This window comes from Cnephaeus nilssonii (assembly GCF_951640355.1).
Source record: "Cnephaeus nilssonii genome assembly, chromosome: 1".
Taxonomy (NCBI): domain Eukaryota; kingdom Metazoa; phylum Chordata; class Mammalia; order Chiroptera; family Vespertilionidae; genus Cnephaeus; species Cnephaeus nilssonii.
The window spans coordinates 12123944-12131652 of NC_137072.1; the positions used below are offsets into that span (position 1 = coordinate 12123944).

General features: G+C 48.1%; 1 pseudogene across 1 annotated transcript; it reads right to left on the bottom strand.

Annotated features, from left to right (window-relative positions):
• Positions 1 to 5570: 5570 nt before the first annotated feature.
• On the bottom strand, positions 5571 to 6621 carry LOC307102462 (nuclear prelamin A recognition factor-like; annotated as a pseudogene). Its single transcript has one exon. The product of its transcript is annotated as a nuclear prelamin A recognition factor-like (transcript).
• Positions 6622 to 7709: the final 1088 nt, after the last annotated feature.

Below are 7709 nucleotides of genomic sequence, written 5' to 3' on the forward strand. Positions count from 1 at the left end.
ATATCATGAACTAAAGATCAATTTTCTGTGAAATGATATATTTTCTTTCATGTGGTGAGTTACTTTATGCAAGAATTCACTTATTTTGTGCTTGTGCAGTATAACTGGGTATATATTATATTTTCAGAGGTTTACAGATTTCATGTATGTCTAATTGCCCTAGTAACAAAAATTATAACTAATAGACATTTAATTCAACTGTATCTTGAAAGCTACCCCTTCCTCATTAAATAATGTATCTCTAAATTGCAATCCCATACTGAGTGATTTCTATTATATATGTTTCTTGTGAGTGTATTCACAAATTTTTCATTCCCTAGTCACCTGAAAGAAAGTTTTCCAATGAGAAGAAATTGCCCCCATTGGTAGAGTAATAACTGTTATGTTGATGCAAGCTTTGATATGAAGAGTGCATGGACTAGTGAACCCCTGGGGCCACTTAGGCAGGCTGCTGAGTTAACAGAGTCTGCAAGGTTAGACCTTCCTTGCATGTAATTGAAATTGGCTCAAGGTCCCATGTGGACTCATAAATAGTATAGAATGAATACCTAAACTTAACCCATTATCTAGTATTCTTTTCAAAGAATGAAGTGTTTGTGTTCTTATGTGAGGGAGTTTAACAATATTACTTTTTCCCAGGAGAGGAACACTTCTATTTCATCCTTTTAAAGGAAAAAACACACACACACAAAAAAAAACATTTCTATGGACTCTCTTTCTCTGCTTTTGAAAAAACAGTTAAACTGTGTCTTGCTGGAGAGGATCAGCAGAGTGACACTGAGTGGCCCTTCTCTGCTCTTAAGAATGTGATTCTGTCAGGCACCAAGCTTGATTAAAGTGAAACATAAAGTGGATTTTGATGAGGTAAATGTTAATTTTTTTCATAAAAAGTGAAACGATAAATTGTGTAAAATGTGTGATAAATATTCCATCATGTATAGGATGGAATTGTATCAAAGCTCATTTTTCTCAGAGATATTTTCTTCTTCTTAAACAGTTTATGGGCAAATGCACTGAGACCTAAGCAAATACGTCTCTCACTTCCAGCTCAGGCTTGTGGGATGTGCGATGTTAGATATAAAGCAGCATGTGCCAGGAGCTGCATAGAATTGCTCTCCATCTGCTGCCCGGCAGCCCTGCTCCAGGTAGGAACTTTATTACCTTTAGTCCTGTGCCAGTACTAGCACCTGCATGTAGTTTACCTCCAGTCACTAGGCTGTATTTTAGGCAGAACCTGACAGGAAGAAAAGACAGATTGTGGGGAAGTGCAGCGTATTTCACTTTTCTTTTACACTTAGAAGGGTGGTAACTAAAAGCTTCGCTTGCTGAGAATTGGATCTCCAGTATAAACACAGGATTTCTGTAGTTCCTATCCATGTAACAAAATCTCCTCGTTATATGGCATTTACTGGATATTGCATAGCTCTCTGCAGTTGATAGTTGAGCAATAAAAAGCTCCCCAATGTTGCTTTCTGACTTGATGGAGGTCAGTCAGGATGCTGACCCTGGTGAGCTGAGTCAGGCTGAGCCTTGTCCCTGTTCCAGTATAATTGGCCTCAGCTCCAGGAGGTTTAACCTTCTATTACAAATCCTTTCAGGATACATAGGCACAACACCTTTTATTTGCTGTGGACAATTTTTTCTTTTCGATAGATCCACACACACTTAACTTAAGCATTTAGAGTTGATGGCCCCAAGGAGTTATATTTGTGTGACTCAACATCAAGTGAGGCTTTTACATATGGTGATGCCTCCTTTTGACAAGAATTTACAAAATAGCTGTGAGTTGGCAACATAATACTTACACATATGTAATACTTCTTTTCTTATTTTTGTGAGTCAGATTTGATGGTGAAGGCTAGCAGTAAATTTCAATTTCTCCTCCACTTATTTTTCTTTTTGAGGTGTTACTTTTCTATTTCTGCTGTAACAAATTACAATAAACTTACAGGTTTCAAACAACAAAAGCAATTATTACCTTACAGTTATATAGGTCAGATGCCCAACAGAGCTTCATGGGTCTAAAATCAAGGTGTTGACAGGGCTGCACCCCTTTCGAGGTTGTAGGAGTGAATCTGCTTCCTCACCTTTCCCACCTCTGGAGACTGCGGGCTTTTCTTCACTCCGGGCCCTCCTCCATTTCTACACTCATGGCAGGTTGAGTTCTTTACACACCCTGTAACTTTGACCTCTTCCACCTCCCTCTTCTGCTTTTAGGAAGCCTTGTGATTACATTGGGCCCACCTGCATAATCCAGAACAGTGGTTGGCAAACCACGGCTCGCGAGCCACATGCGGCTCTTTGGCCCCTTGAGTGTGGCTCTTCCACAAAATACCACATGCGGGCGTGCACATACAGTGCGATTGAAACTTCGTGGCCCATGCGCAGAAGTCGGTTTTCGGCCTGGGCGAGTCTATTTTGAAGAAGTGGTTCTAATGCTGAGCCACACTCAAGGGGGCAAAGAGCCGCATGTGGCTCGTGAGCCGCGGTTTGCCGACCACTGATCCAGAATATTATTTTAAGTTCAAGTGATTAACTGCTTTTAATTCTATCTGCAACTTTAATTCCTCTATGCCATGTAAGGTGATATGTGCACAGTTATCAGTAATCTGTAGTTAGGCATTGCTGGGAAGGGGGGTTTTTCTGCCCACCACAAATTGTATGGAATTTCATGTCCTCACTCAGACTAGATGGGCTTAGTATTTAGTCTTAACTGGTTGCTGTAATTACTGCTACTGCTGTTGCCCTTTGAGAATGTTTTCCATTCATTGGGCACTGTGCTTTTCACTCACTTCTTCACAATACACCTGAGGTCACTGAGCTTTAAGACCTGCTTCCATGTGCATGCTCACATCCTCTCTCCATGTGAGAGGTCCCATCGTTGGGGCACTTTGCTGTAGTGTCTAAATTGCTGCTAATTGTAGAATCATGGGCTGTTTGTCCCAGTCTTGGAATTGTCTCATACTCTAGTGTCTAGTTTAAGGAACTCTATCCTGGGGCTGACCACTCTTCTTCTTTCATTTACGTCACCAAACTATTTTTTTAACCTCACCCTGCTACATAAACGGAAATCTTTGATGGAGTAAATCTTACAATCCAAAGGCCAAAGATGGTGTAAGGGGATGTCTTCCGTGGTCCATTAAATCAGAGTGGCTGGAAGAGCGTGACTTTTGAACAAAAAAGCTTAGATACTGTTCTAGAAAGGAAAATGTGTGAAAAAATTTCCTTCTTTGCCCTCTCTTCCTCTCACTGTCTTTTTTTTTTCCTTTCAGAATGTATTGTCCTTGACCGTCTTCTGCTATATGTAGAGGAGAGAGAAATATTCTAGAGTAGATTATTTATTTGCTTTGCATTTATTCTTATACTAGGGGCCCAGTGCACGAATTCATGCACCTTGAAAGGAACTGTGGGCCGCGAGGCTGTGGTGGGCACAGGGGAGGGTCTCGGCCCATCCTCCATGCCCCTGCCCAGCCCCTCCCGCCATGGTCCCTGGTCCCCTGTCTGCCAGCAGCCCCACTCCCACCACCGCTGCTCCCACATGCTTTTGGCACTGGCCCCACTTGCACCCGCTGACTGCAAGGAGCGATTGGGGCTAGCACCAGCAGCAGGCGCGAGCGGGGCCTGTGCCATCAGTGGGTGCAAACGGTGGTTGCTCCCCGATCACTCCTCAGGAGCAGGGGGAGGTGGAGAATCCCTGAGGGGTGATCAGGACCAGCAGCCACTGCTCACACCTGCTGATGGCGCTGGGCGCCGGCTGCAAGTGCGAGTGGTGGCTCCAGCGCCAGCGCAGGTGTAAGTGCTGGGTGGGACCGCACATCAGAGCAAAGAATTTTCAGTAACCACCAGAGGCTTGCCCTGATGACAGCAACCGGTGCCCCGCCTTGGTCTGGCGCCTCCTCTCACCTGCTCTACCATCCTGCTGCGGCCAACGCCCACCGTGTTCTGCGCTCTGCTGCCTACTGCTGATGCCTGCCATGTTCCATGCCCGCCCCTTGTGGTCAGCACACGTCATAGCAACCAGTTGTTCGGTTGTTCTGCTGTTCAGTCTGTTTGCATATTAGCATTTTATTATATAGGACTAGAGGCCCGGTGCATGAAATTTGTGCACTGGGCGGGGGGGATTCCCTCAGCCCAGACTGAACCCTCTCGCAGTCCAGGACCCCTCAGGGGATGTCCGCGTGCTGGAAAGCCAACAGTTGGAAATTCCTCTCACAGTCTGGGACCCCTTGCTCCTTACTACCTGCCTGCTCGTTGCTCCTTACCACTTGGCTTGCTGCTCCTTAGCGCTGCCATGGAGGCAGGAGAGGCTCCCACCACTGCCACTGTGCTCACCAGCCGTGAGCCCTATCTTTCTATGTAGTTGTCTGTGGCCAACTGCTCTCTTCCTTCTCACTTAGGGCGAGCAGCATGTGAGGGCAGAGTGCACTATTGTGGAATGCAGAAGGCTGCCTGGAGCCAAGGGGAGTGGCTAGGCCCACGGGGTGAGAGGTGGACACAGAGGACGTTATCTCACCCAATTGCGGGATGGGCTGGCCTTCATCTGCCTGACCCCACCCAGGGAGGGACCGAGCAGGATGTCTGCCTTTCCATTCTCCATGCTTCCAACTGTGACACGTGCCACCCTTGTCAGGCCTCCCCCAAAGTGAGTTCAGCTCAATCCCTGAATGTAAAAGGGCAGGGGATGGGGCTCCACTCCAGTGCCCCCCGATTCCCAGCGACAGGACCTGATCTCAGAATGGTGGCCACAGCTGCAGAACACAGATCTGTTTCAGGAAAAGGTGGGAATGCAGACTTCCATATGAGCCCCTGTTCCAAAAGGTGGCAGTTTATTCACATTGTGGCAAAGACACCTTCAAGAATAACATAAGTGGGTAAAGTCAGGGCCAAACCAGGCCATTTCCTCATCCAATCTCTCTGAAGCGCGTGGACAGAACCAAGTCTCAGCTCTTCACAGGACACTTCTGGGTGTGTTTTTTGTTTTGTTTTGTTTTTAAGCCTAAAGAACAGTAGTCTGTCTCCATTCTTGTTCTTTGGGATTTTTTCATCATCGGATAAAAGGATACTACAGTGGGGCAATCCTCTCGAGATACAATATTCCAGTTGCACCCATGTGATGACGACAGTGCCCCTCAGAGGGAGGGAGCCGACAGATGAGGATCAGGGAATTCTGAAAACCAAAGCAATGACAGAGATGCTAAGCCTTTTATTCACGTGTCTGACACCCCTCCTCAGGAGGCCTGTAGGCTGGCAGTCTGCTGGACCTTTACCATTTGATGTCCTGGCAGGCTGCCCTGGGCCCTGCTAGTGCTAGGTGGTGTGCAGGGCTGCCTGGGCCTGGGGGGAGTTGTCCCCCCGCCCCAGGCCCCAGCCACTCCTGATACAGCTCCTGCATTTGGGCGCTGGTCTCTGGGGGCCACACCGGGATGGCAGCATAGATGCCTTCCATCTGCCACAGCAGTGCCCTGTCTGCTCGCCCGTCGTCTGCCTGGGCCTGGCCCCTGCCACTTAGGCATCCCGGGCACAGGCCAGGACCTCCACGAAGTGGCAGGGGAACTTGCCCCTCTACAGCTTCAGAACCACGTCTGGATGTTCCGAAAGCCATAAGCAGCCTCAAAGCATAGCAGAGCCTCTCCGTCCCTTTTAAGGGTGACCTCCTGGAAGTCTCTGTTCCTCAGGGTGCAGTAGGTGAGCACTCCCACATCCCCATTGAACAGCTCCTTGGCCATGGGCCTGAAGATGTGCACCAGGTACCCGTTGGAGCTGGCACCCTCGTGGAGCCTCACCTCCTCCTCCTTCATGTCTCCAAACAGAGTGTCCATGGCAGCATCATTCTCGGCGAGGACACTTTGCTCCATTATCTGGACAATTGCACCTGAGGTTAACACACGGTCAGCACCCTGGGAACTATGCAAAGCTGTGGGAACATCTTCTCTAAGGGCCTCCAGAGTCCTGTCATAACACGGGGCCACAATGACGTGGAAAATCTTGTCTGGGGACAGGTTCTGCCATCTGGTGAAGTAACCCTGATCTTCTGGGGAGACTTGGTCTTGCAGAGGTGGGGGTGATGGGGTGACCCAGCACACGCTCTGCTGTTAGGTCCCAGCCAGGGCAGGCGGAGGTCAGCATGGGTAGCCGGGGCTCTTCCTCACGGCGCTGGCGGTACCGACGCACAAATTCCTTCTGACTCTCCAGGATGCTGAAGTCCGCAGCTATCTTCATGTCAAAGACAGTGCACCCCTGGGCTTTTGAGAAAGCTGCAGAGCCTTCTGGATGCATCAGTGACACTGAAGCTGAATTTAGCAGCAAAATAAGGCAGAGACTGAGGACACACGGACACTGCCAGCACCTTGTGCTGTGAGGTATCGCATTTCTTATTAAGGTTCAGGACACAGAAGAAGTCCTTGGTGTTCTGCTGAGAAACTTGGACTCCTTCCTCTGCGGTCACTCAACTGTCACACGCCAGGCGGTCACTCAGAAATATCTTGGCATCCGCCAACTTATGGAATTCTCCCTTCTCTCTGTTCTCCTGAGCCGGACTCTGGATATTGACTGCGGCATTCTCTTGGTCATCGGCTTTTGTTTTTTTACTACATTCCTTCTGTGTGCAAGCTCACACTTCATCTGGAGCGGGGCGGGCGGCAGTCGGCTGCAGTGACCAGGAGGAAGCACAGGGAGAGCAGTCACCGCTGGTCACCCCTGGCGCTGCTGGTGGTATCCTTTCTTCTTGTGGAGCGTCTAGGGAGGGGAAGCTGCTGCAGTGCCCGAGGCCGAGTTCCAGGAGGCCCGCAGCGCTGTTGGGATCAAGCCAGCGGCGCTGGTCTGATGGTGCCTGTCCTGTCCTCTGGAAATTGAACCTGCAGGACTACTGAGGGAGCCGGTCCCCAGTTCTGCCCTGCTTCCCCCAAGGATTGATTGGAGTCTGAGGGCCGGGAGGAGGGACCAAGAGGCCTGCCTTCCAGCCGCTCTCCAGTCCTTCCCCCCCACTCCCCCGGCCCCCTCTCCCCCCCGCCCCCCCCCCCTGCCAATCACTCTGGTTCCCTATTAACCTTCCCCTGATCAATGGAGCCTGAGGGTCGGGTGATGGACCAGTCGTCCCTTCGGTCATTTTGGACCCTGGCTCTTTATATATATAGGTTATATTAATGACGTGCATACTTACATGCTAGTTCTTTTCTCTGGGAGCTAACATTTTACTTATTGCAGAGAATGATAGAGGCATGAAAGATGGTTTGTTTCCTGCAGTAAACAGAGTAAAAAATTTAAAGTGAAAATCATTAGGTACCCATCTAGAGATGGTGCATACTATATTAGAGTAGACAAAGTAAGGGCACAGAATCATTTGAGGCCTGTTATGATAAATCTAAACTATAGGTGAGATGATAAAAGAGGATAGAGTGACAGTGATTAATGAGACTGATACTGAAAATGCTAATGGAAAAAAGAGAACCAGAAAAGAAGAAAAAAGAAGTCAAGAGGGAAAGGGAGAGAGAAGAAAGAAAGGAGAGAGTGAAAGGAAAGAAAGAAGAAAGAAAAAGAAAAGAGAAAGTCCTAAAGCCAAATGATATTTGCTTAAGAATTTGCTTGTCTTTTAAAAGGGACACATATTCTTTTTAAGTAATAAAATAAACTCCTGTAGCATTAAATATGACTGACATGACCACATTCCAGAATAAGCTTAGAGAAGTAATACCAAGCAGGAAACTGAGAAA